At 34.4% G+C, this 12,188-nt stretch overlaps 1 non-coding gene across 1 annotated transcript; it reads right to left on the bottom strand.

Annotated features, from left to right (window-relative positions):
- Positions 1 to 9,718: 9,718 nt before the first annotated feature.
- On the bottom strand, positions 9,719 to 9,825 carry LOC131156813 (small nucleolar RNA R71). The gene has a single exon (XR_009137083.1). It is a non-coding gene; the product is annotated as a small nucleolar RNA R71 (small nucleolar RNA).
- Between the last annotated feature and the right edge of the window lie 2,363 nt (positions 9,826 to 12,188).

Below are 12,188 nucleotides of genomic sequence, written 5' to 3'. Positions count from 1 at the left end.
TAACACATTCAAAATAATTACAGAAATAAAACTTTTTGGCATGCCCTTATTGGGCCATGTGGATGGGAATCCATTTCCTCTCTTAAAATGCAATAATTCCTTCCCTATTTTGGTCCTAACTTGTATAACCCAATAACCTTTCCCTTTCTCACCAAAACCTACCTATAGATTTGTTAATTTATTCTCATCATCAACTGGAAAAAAGAATAGAGCAGCACCCCTAGTCTGCCACCCTCTCTTAAACCCTACTCATTGCTCCTCCCACTAAAAATCATGTTTTTCTTTTTCATTTTTCATGTGAAATTTAGCGTGTGTTATTCTTATTTTTAGTGTTTTTTGCTACTTTTAAGAAGTCTTAGTTAAATATTTTTGAAGCATGATTAAATGCTTTAGCAGCATGCTTGTAAGATCTATTATTAAGTATTAGGACGCATGTTAGTGCGTCGATTGTTATAATTAGAGGTTTCATGATTGAAAATGCACATGATGTCTTTTTCAGGATTTCTATGCTTATGTCTTACGTATCCTTTGTTTATTTTTTATGCAGAATGCATATGATGTTCTATTTGTTTTTATTTTCATCATATATGCTTATATCTTACCCTTTGTCGTGTATATATGGTTGTGTCTAGTCAAATTTAGGAACTAATATTTATAAATTTTGAATTTTGTATTCTTTAATGATATGTTTGGATTAAAGATTTTGTTTGGAAAAAGAAAAGAAGGAAAATAAGGAGGAAAATCATTTTAATTGCATTTTTCTTTAAATGCTGTTACAAATAAAATTTGTTATAATATCATTAAAATTAAATTAAGAAAAATTATACATTAATGTTGTGAAAAATCAAAATTTTATTCATGGATTTCCTATATTTTTATTTTCTTCTTGAGTTTCCTTAACAACCAAACGTAAAAATGTAAATTCCTTGTTTTTTTTTTCTTTCCCTCATATTTTTTTTTGAATTCCAAATGGGTCATAAAAGTACTTAAAAATGCTCCATATTTCTTTAAAAAAAAACGTCTTAAAATTTTGTTGTGTGCTTATAGATAATTTAGAAAATTATGGATACAAAATATTCCAAAAATTCAAATAAATAAATAAATATAATTTTTAGGTTATTAGATAATAGTGGGAATATTATGTCTAATTCAATGAGAATTCAAATAAATTCATGAAAACATAGAAAAAAAAAATCCCAAAAGTTGGAAATGACTTTTGTTGATTTGATGCAAACATTTTAGATTCTTTTGATTGGTTAAGCTCTAAGAGTTTCTACACAGTTATCTTTTAGTTATATTTATTATACGTTGATCTTGATTCTATAAGCGCACTCCCGACTAATGATAGGGTAATAGAAAAACCTCATTGAATAGTATTTTCTTTCCTTATCCCTAGGCAAGGTGGGAACCTTTTTCTTGAAGATCTAATGATCAATGGACATTAGAGTTTCAACCAAATAGATTATGTCAAATGAACCAAAACACTTGTTTTACCGTATGTATTAAGAATCATTTGGATTTGTCAACATACTATCTAATCATGTTGATTTTAACTTTTGATTGTTTGTCTTACTGTTACAAGTCTAACTCCAGCTAACAGGGATAATGAGAAGATCAATAATATCTTATTATAGTGATCCCAAGGCACAGCAACAATTATATCTTCTCAAAGATCGGATGATCGAGAAAATTTGATGCTTCAACCAACATAACTATTCAAAGGAGTAGACAACATAGAACTATAAGAGTCTATATTGTGCTTTACTATCAAATTCTTTCTCAACAATAAGGATTTACCAAGTTTTTAAACAAAATTGTTTTCAAAAAATATTTTTAATTGAATGATGATGATACCCTACATTTTTTTTTTTTTTTCAATCTCTTATTCTAAACAAATGTTTCTTTGTTACAAACCCAATGCCTTTTACTAAATATGTGATAAGTGTTAGCCTAACAAGGTTTGATCCCATTTTGATAATGACAAACCAAGACATCTAATTGTGCTATAAGTATGTTTACAAGAACTAAAGTTTTAAACACAATAAAGAGATGCATATTGGGAGCTATGAATCGTACAAGCTAAACCTATCAGGCAATGTTCATGAAGACTACAAAGATCAAGCTTGAAGACTTGAATATTTGTTATGTATATTGCAAATTAAGATTCGTGTACTTTATTTGAACTTTGTGACGAAACTCTTAGATGACTTAGTTGGACTCTAGGTACTTTATAATTTCATGGAAAATATTTTATACAAGTACAAAATGTATTTGAAAATGCTAAAATCATTTTTGGAATGAAATATAAAGGATTTTTTAATTCCAAGATGTTCGCGTGTCTAAGGCAAAGAGCTCAGTCAACTTAATGTACATTGTCTGAACACTGGTCTAGCTCGAGGTAGTTCGGGCGACCGAACATCGGGGTTTAGTTGACCGAGTGGCTACTAACTTTTGGAAATTCCAGTTCGAGCGACCAAACCTCAAGGTTCAGTCGACCAAGTGGCTATTGACTTTTTGGATTTCCAAACCCAGTTGGTTCGGGCGACCGAACCTTAAAGTTCAGTCGACTGAATGACTACTGCCTTTTTTGAAATTCCAGTTATAGTTAGTTTTGGCGACTGAACACATAGTTTAGTTGACCAAAGTCTGAGCGATAACTATCGCAATGTCCATAAAATCACTAAGATTCTCAATTATTAAGCCATTAATCATGCCCAACATCTAGAATTCAAACTTTGATATAAATACCTAACCCTAAATGTGTTTAGCACGCTAATCAACAGAGAGTAACGCAACTTTGCTGAGATTATTTTTAAGTTCATTATTCAGAGCATAATTCTTTTCACTCAAAAAACCCTAGCTACTCTTTGAGTTTCGTTTCAATATTCAATTGAGAGTGTATTAGTGTTTGATTCGTGTACTCATCTACTCTATTCAGAGAGTTTTATCTGTACAACTCTACTTTGATTGTTTCATTGTATCTTGACGATTCTGAGGTGAATCGTTGTCAAGCAAAAGGGGATTTTTGCTTGGGAGTTTGTAAAGTCATCTTTGCCTATTGTAGGAGAGAGGCATCTCCGCCTACTAAACGAGAGAGGTTTCTCCGCCTATTAAAGAAGTGTATAGTGAAATCTTCAAATGGGTTGCTTGAGGCAAGGACGTAGGCACGAATCACCGAACCTCTTAAAATACAATGTTATTCTTTACTCCCTTTAACTCTTTTATATTTAAGAATATTTACATTGATATTTATTTGCTGTGAATACTATTATCATTGCGTAGTTGGATTACTTTTTGAAATCATAGAAAAACTTCATTAAGCTTTTGCATGAAAAATTTAAATATCCAATTCATCTCCCTTCTTGGGATTACACCTTAACTCACAATTGGTATCAAAGGTTAGTTGCAATAAACCTAACAAGTAGTTGCATAAAGATTATATGGCAAGCCTAGGTGTATCCCCTTTTGGTGAGGGTCAATCCTCCACAAGGCCTCCAATCTTTCGTAGTGTTAATTACACCTTTTGGAAGCAAAGAATAAGGATTTTTACTCAAACCATGGTTTGGAGGGCTTGGAGAGTGATTGTTCAAGGCAACTATATGCCTATGAAAATCGTTGATAATAAGGAAGTTCCTAAGGTTGAAAATGAGATGAACGAAATTGATATGAAGTTAATGCATATTAACTCTAGTGTTATGAATGCCTTATACTATGCATTAGATGAAAATGAATTCAATAGGATAATGACATGTAAAAGTGCTAAGGAGGAATCACATACGAAGGAACCATAGACATTAAGGATAGTCATACTAACATAGTCACTAGTGAGTATGAGGCATTTAAAATGAACCCTGATGTTAGCTTTGGTGTATTCCTAAGAGGGAGTGGGTGAATTGGAATTTAAAAATTTATCCCTAGGTCAACCAATCTAGCAGCAGCATTACACAAACTTAGGGTCTTTTTATTTAATTATAAACCCAATCAACACATATACTACATATAATGAATCAACCATACAATATACATGTGCTGAAAAATAAAAGTGCAGAAAATAAATTTGCGAAAATATAAAGAACATGCACGATATGTTATCAGGGTTCGGCCAATACTACTTACATCCCCGCCTCTAACTCGCAAGCTCGAGGCATATTTGAACGTAATGTTCAGGTGCTTGGGTTGGTGAAAAGGTGTCAGGTCAAGGATTTGGTCGCCATGGACGATGCGGTCAAATATGTTCGGCCACCCGAATCCAAGTCAACCTATTGACTTGTCCACGGTTCGGGCGCCCGAGGTGTTTTGAACACCATAGGTTTGGTCGCCCGACCTCTCTCAAGATTTTCAATTAAGTCAAATTTTTACTTTAATTAATTCCCCTGATTATGTAAGTGATATGGGGACTATTTGTGCACTTGTTTAGGGACCTAAGGCCTTTTCTAAGGCCTTTTAAATACGCCAAAAAACCTAGCGTCGGTAGACCGAAGGGTGTTCCCTAAGGTCTCTCTAAGGCCATGAGCTTATAGTCCTACATGTATGATATGTAGATTATTACAGACCCAGTGAAATGAAATATAGATTACAACAATTAAAAAACATTCCGGGTCTTCATTTTCCTCAAGTTGCCATGTGCCATCAATATGATATTCCTAATATGGTCCTGCACACAAACTTGACAAATGTTAAATACCAGAGTATTTTCCATAATCAAAACAGGGTATGACCCATGGGGTCAACAATCTCCCCCTCTTTGATGATGACAAATATTTGTCTGCTTCTCACCCTTTTGGCAATAGCAAAAAGGGTTTAGATAAACATTGAAGTATATATGGGGAAAAAATAGGAAAATATCATTCATATACAAGATATGGTTAAGAAAAATTTTAAGAAAATTCAACAGCATGTTGTTTGAAAGTAGAGCATTTCCCAAAGATATCTATATAGAAATGACCTGATGGAGTTCAAATATTCAATTATCCACAACAATAAACTCAAATAGTCTAGTATGATCAAGAATTTTTACTGTTGGCATCCAAAAAGATAATATAATTATACAATGCACAATAAATGACAAAGTATGAAGTATAGCAATTGAGCACACAAACTATATATAACTGGTCATTTAAAGATTTAAAAGACATGAAAATAGAATTAGACCATAAGTATGCACAAACTATTACAATTGAAACATATCATAAGACCCGTGGAAAATATGAGTTTAAAACACACGGCATATGATAGCAAATAGTTAGTTTGAACACAAACACAGTCTAAGTAGTTCGCATGCATTTTCATATGAAGCTACTGAACCGATTATGCAATTAAAATATATATATATATATATATATATGTATATAATAAATATATATCCCCCTTATGATATTTGCAGAAAGGTACAGAGGGTTGCTTGTTGAAAAAGAAACTTTAATTTAAAACATATGCAAGCATAATTTTGCCAGTGAATATTTAAGCATGGAACATCTCATGACTAGAAAAATACAATCATATGAAACTTAAAGATATATTCAAAGATAAAAACAAGATCATATGGCAAATACGAATGACTGTGACAAAACTACATACTTCAACTTAAGATTTTCAATATAACCATTCCACATTTTATTAAACAACATATCTAAGCTAAATATATAGGTGAGCAAAACAGGATAGTAATTTAATTCTAGATGCTCCCCTTATCAATTTGAATTATTGCTTAGATGAGATAAACTGCTTATACTAGTTAAAGACTAATTTCATTTAACATGGCATGCAGTATAAGCCTTCATATTTAAGTCTTTTAAAAGGAGCATACTGGATTAAGATTTATTCATTTTACTATGCGTCCAGTATAATCATCCTTATAGGTTACAGATGCATTTGAGAATATGTATTTAGACATACAATAGAGTTCGTGACCCAAGAAAATTTCATATCAAATCATAGAACTTCAAGTGCAAGATATAATGTTCAAGGATTTTCAGAAGAGCCTCAATATTTCAAAAAGTAAAGTTAAGTCATTTATGCGCTTTCTATAAGAATGGAGCTGAGCTCCCCTAATCACTAGATGATTATGTGAGGATGAAGTTTATTATTCAATTAGTTTTCACTCATCCATTCAAAAAATATTTTAACGTTAATTTTATCATAATCACCTTTAACACAATGTTTTGGTTTTGGAAAAAATCCTATCAAAATTTCGGCAGCATGCCGTCTGTAAATCAGACATTTCCCAAATTTTCATGCACCAAAACATGATAAATTCAAGCAATCAATTAAAAATAATTCAGTTTGAGCATGCGAGAACCTATTTTTACTACTAGCATGTAATACACAACATACTGCATCAGCCATGCAGTTGGTGTTCCATACAAGGGTGCAAGTAAACGAGTAGTTATGTAACAACCTTGCAGATGATGTTCCATGCAATCCAGTATTATCAAACAGTATATTAAAAAAAAGTTCACAATACTAGATAATCACAAATCACTATCCATCAAGATATAATATGAACAATGAACAATAGTGGATAGTTATGAGTTTAGTGTTGTATTGCTTTTCATAAAGACAAAGAAATATAATAATAAGAGCTGTAATCACTCGAAAGAATAATGGTATTTAAATAATAAGAAGAAAGGAAAATGGAAATAGGAACAGAAAGAGGCAGCCAACTTCGTCGACGACGTTACATTTTGAATGGGATAATTTCGAGAAAATTTTCTAGGCCTCGTTGACGAATACAAGGGTTTCATCAACGAGGGTTCTTTAGGGTCTCATCAACGAAGTTTTGTCTCGTCGACGAGAAGATACCGAGAGAAGATTTTTGGAAAACTAAAATTCGTCGACGAGGGTTGAGGTTTGTCGACGAACTTTCTACAGGACTCGTCGATGAGGTGACGTGGCTCGTCGACGAATCCTATAGTATAAATAGAGTTAAACGTGATTTTTTAGCTCATTTCCTGTGTAGAACCTCTCTCTCTCTGTCTGTCTCTCTCTCTCTCTCTCTCTCTCATCCTTCGGTTTCTCCTCCTTCTCTCTAAGATCTCCGGCCATTTTTTTGCCGGTTCGACGATCTGAAGCCACCACAACGCTCCTGGGAAAGTTCTCTGCAAGTCTGTCGGAGCGGATCATCGGTGGGGCTGAGGTGGAAACCATCACAAATCCAGGGTAAGAAAGCCTAGTATACGTAGAAATATTGAACTTTAGTTATGGGAAATTTCATTTTCAGGGTGTTGAGCGGGGAACCCTGCGAGTGCAGTGATTACGCGCTTAAATTGCGTAATTAGGTGTTTTAATTCATGCATTGGGAATCCTATCTTCTATTCAAATGCCTAATTACTCTTAATATTTTAACATTGTATTCTATTTATAATATTTGAGTTTTATTAAGTAATTTATGAAATTTTGGTATTTTTTTATTGTAAGGCAACTATCAGAAGCCAAAAAACGATGACACTTTTTAATCTGTGTGTAACTCTCTCATCCAACCTCCGATTCAAATGATTTAGGATGCCATAGAAAGATAAGAAAATTTTCTACAATTTTCATGTTTTGAAGTTTGTGAAATAATGGATGCATCAAGATTGAAATCAAATGTGAAGTTAGCATACGCCGTTTTATGGATTATTTCAACAATTCTTTGTAATCTTGGCGTAACTTTCTCATCCGAGCTCCAATAGAGACGATTCAAAATTTTGGGGAAAGCTAAAAAAGAGCTCTAGATCTTTTATGTTTTAAGATTTAAGAGTTATGAGCTATAAAAAGGTCAAAAGTGGGCTTGAAAGAGGAGGGCAGTTCGTGTGCCTTTAAAAAAAAAGAAAAAAAAAAAAAAAAAAATGAGATGTGACCCAGCCACATCTTAGAAGGGTGAGGCGCTGGGTACAAAGAAAGGAAAGACAAAAGAAAGGAAAGAAAAGCAAAGAAAGGAAAGACAAAAGGAAAGGAATGAAAAAGTCAAAGAGGAGGGTTTCTTTGGAGAGAGCTGTGCGCAAGAAGAGAGGAGGGGGGCAGCGTGCGCTGTGCAGACGAGGGAGGCTGCACCATAGGACAAGAAAAAAAGAATTTATTTTTTTCTTGGTGAGACACACAAGGGAGGCCAAACCACAGAAACTTTCTTGGAAAAATTATTTTTTTTGGGAGCTTTCTTGTGGTTTTCTTTTGGGGGTGCTGCGAAGATACACACATAGCCAGCAAAGGAGAGTTGGAAGCATGCAAAAATAATATCTTTTCAGAATCAGAAGGCGGCGAACAGCGGCGGTGTTCGGGGTGTTCATGACGCGCGATGGTGGTGCGGCGAGTGTTGATCTTTCTCGTACGCTCCAAATTGAAGAAAATATGGTGAAATATGTTATGTTGGATTTAATTTTCGGAATGAACTAAATTATTGTATTCTAGGAAAACGATGTAGCCAGTTTCGAACTATGCTTGCTCTTTGATGCTATTCTGAAGTAGTTTTCATTAATGTTTGTTTGAGTTATTCTGTGCCTAATGCTTTTAATTAACTGGCCATTAATTAAATGATTTTAATCTTATGATTTGCTACCGAAAGAGAGGGTTATAGGATAGATCTTGGATAATTTAGCGTAGGTAAATATAGAGATCGAAAGACTTGTATGAACCTACGCAGCATTAAAAATCGAGGGTCTTACTGCGTTCTTGCGTTATTAATTTGCATACTCTTATGTTAAATAATAAACAAGAATAGGTTCTGATTGACTATCAGAAGAGGCTTTTGGAAAAATTGGCGATTTACTAACAAACAGAGAAAACGAAGTTGAATTAGCTAAATGAGTAAAGCATAGTGAGAAATTAGGTGAAATCGGTTTCCTAAAAGTTTTCACCATCATCAATTTGACACGCGATATCCAGTTTTAAATTCTCTTGAATAGTTTATTTAAAGTAGCTTTGTTTAAATTTCGCAGTCTAAAATTATTAAATTTTCTAAATAAAATCAAGGTTAGTAAAATTTTGGTACTTTGTAAAATTAAGACATCAATCCCTGAGGACGATACTCTACACATCATTATATTATAAAACTACGATACTCTGCACTTGCAGTTTGCACCGGTTAAGTTTTTGGCGCCATTGCCGTGGATTGAGTTTATCTTATTTTTGCCAATATCGATACAAAGTAATCTTGGTTTTAATTTAGAATTCTCTTTTTATATATTTTATTTATTTATTTTCTTTATTTTATTTTATTATTTTTTTTTTTTGTATTTCTGGTGTGTTTTTTTTATGTTCGATGCGCAGGGCTAGAACACGTGACATTATTCCTTTTGATCTGGAGATTGAAAGAACGCTAAGAGCACTAAGGAAAAAGAGGGTATTAGCCATGGAGAACGGACAAGATAATGTGCAGTCATGCGCCTTGAAGGATTATGTGCGACCAGTTGTGAATGACAATTATTTGGGTATCAAATGCCAGCCCATTAATGCCAACAATTTTGAGCTCAAACCCACATTAATTAGCATGGTGCAGTAGGCCCAATTCAGTGGATCGCCACTTGATGATCCCAATATCCATTTGGCGATGTTTTTGGAGATTTGCGATACTGTGAAGATCAATGGTGTTACTGAAGACACCATTAGACTGAGATTATTCCCTTTCTCTTTGAGGGACAAAGCAAGAGGTTGGCTACAGTCGCTACAACCTGAGAGTATCACTAGTTGGCAGGATATGGCAAAAAAATTTCTGGCTAAATTCTTTCCACTTGCAAAAATAGCTCAACTCAGGAGTGAGATTGGTCAATTCAAGCAACATGATTTTGAATCACTTTATGAAGCATGGGAAAGGTATAAATATTTGATTCGACGTTGCCCATAACATGGATTGCCTGATTGGTTGCAAATTCAGATGTTCTATAATGGATTAAATGGGCAAACGAGGACTTTAGTTGATGCTGCATCTGGGGGAACTTTGATGTCAAAGACACTTGAGGGTGCTACTGCTCTTTTGGAAGAAATGGCCTCAAATAGCTATCAATGACCAACTGAAAGAACTATGGCTAAGAAAGTTTCTGGCATTCATGAATTAGAGCCGTTTGCTGCACTTTCAGCTTAAGTCGCTTCTCTATACCATCAGATTTCATCTTTGACAACCCAGAGGATACCACAAGGTGCAGAATATGTGGCAGCTACAAGTAGGACAAATTCGAGTATTGGAGCGAGTCAAGAACAGGTTCAATACATCAATAATCAGAACTACAATTATCGTGGTGATCCTTTGCCACAATATTACCATTCAGAGTTTCGAAATCATGATAATTTGTCTTATGGAAATACAAGGAATGTGCTGCAACCTCCTGCAGGATTTGAGAGTCATCAAGGTGAGAAGTAGATGTCACTTGAGGATGCCATGATATCTTTTTGTTGAGGAGACAAAAGCAAGGTTTAAAAAGACAAATGCACTGCTAGACAACATTGAGACTCATTGCAACAATATGGGAGCCACTATGAAGAACCTTGAAATGCAAATTGGGCAACTGGCCACGACTATAAATACCCAACAGAGAGGAACTTTTCCTAGCAACACAGAAGTGAATCCTAAGGAACAATGCAATGTCATCACACTTAGGAGTGGAAGAGAAATTGAGAAATCTCCAGCAAAGGAAACCATGTCCACACCTACACCTGAAAAGAATGGCCGACGTAAGAATAAAGGGGAAGAAGAGGAGATTGTGGATGATACACCAAAAGAGACGGACACGCTTCCAGAAATTTCATTTCCTGACAATCCTCCTATTCTCTCTACTCCACTTCCTTATCCTCAAAGCTTACAAAAGCAAAAATTAGATAAGCAATTTTCTAAATTTTTGGATATTTTTAAGAAAATTCACATAAATATTCCTTTTGCAGATGCCTTGGAACAAATGCCAAACTATGTCAAATTCCTGAAGGAGATCATTTCGAAGAAAAGAAGGTTGGAGGAGTTTGAAACAGTGAAGCTTACCGAGGAGTATAGTGCTATTCTTCAAAAGAAATTGCCTCAAAAATTAAAAGATCTAGGGAGTTTTACTTTGCCTTGCACTATTGGAAATTTATTTTTTGATAAAGTTTTATGTGATCTTGGTGCTAGTATTAATCTTATGCCACTTTTTGTTTGTATGAAATTGGGACTTGGAGAGATGAAACAAACAACCATTTCGTTGCAACTAGCAGACCGATCCATCAAGTATCCATGTGGAATCATAGAAGATGTATTGGTAAAAGTGGATAAATATATTTTTCCTGCTGATTTTGTGGTGTTAGATATGGAGGAAGACCAAGAAGTCCCGCTAATTCTTGGCCAACCATTCTTGGCCACTGGAAGGGCGTTAATTGATGTTCAAAAGGGCGAGTTAACATTAAGAGTGGATAAGAGGTTATGTTCAACATCTACCAAGACATGAGATTCCCAGAAGATCCAAGCACTTGCTTTCGAGTAGATGTCATTCAACAAGGTGTAGAAAAAGTCTTTCAAAAAGATGTACAAGCTGATCACCTAGAATGATCCTTGCAGCAGATTACAACACAGCAGTGTGTGGGGAGGCTAGAACCTATGGTAGCAAAGACGAATTCTGTAATCTCTAAAGAAAAGATGCAGCAACCTATATCTCTAAAGTTGAAACAATTTCTTGAGCATCTTCGCTATGCATTCTCGGGTGATGCGTATGAAAATGCAAAAATCTACAAAGAGAAGACGAAGAAGTGGCATGAAAAACATATTATTAGGCGTGAGTTTGCTCTAGGACAACAGGTTCTACTCTTCAACTCACGATTAAGACTCTTCCTAGGGAATATATTCAGAGTTAATGGTCAAAGATTGAAGCACTATTATAGAGAACAAATGGAGAGGAACTGTGCATTTATTCCTCTTAGAGATCCTGGTTGATGAAGATTGAAATGTCTGGCTGGAGACGTTAAAATAAGCGTTTATGGGAGGCAACCCAAAGAGTTTTTCTTTTGTTTATTTCTTTTATCTTTATTACTATATTAATTTATCTATGAACTTTTGAATAAATTAGAATTTTGATGCAGGTTTATTTGGCACGAGTACAGAGTTGAAAACTTAATTCCTCTACGGATTCACCAATAAGTCAGGGAAGTTTCTTTCTTTTCTTCAATCTTTCTCATTTTTGAATAAAATTGAAAAAAAAAAAAAAAAGTGTGAATATGGATGATTAGGCCATGCGTGACACTACTTATGCCTTTCATAT

This window comes from Malania oleifera, chromosome 5 (genome assembly GCF_029873635.1).
Source record: "Malania oleifera isolate guangnan ecotype guangnan chromosome 5, ASM2987363v1, whole genome shotgun sequence".
Lineage (NCBI taxonomy): Eukaryota > Viridiplantae > Streptophyta > Magnoliopsida > Santalales > Ximeniaceae > Malania > Malania oleifera.
This window is presented reverse-complemented; position numbering and strand designations above follow the sequence as displayed.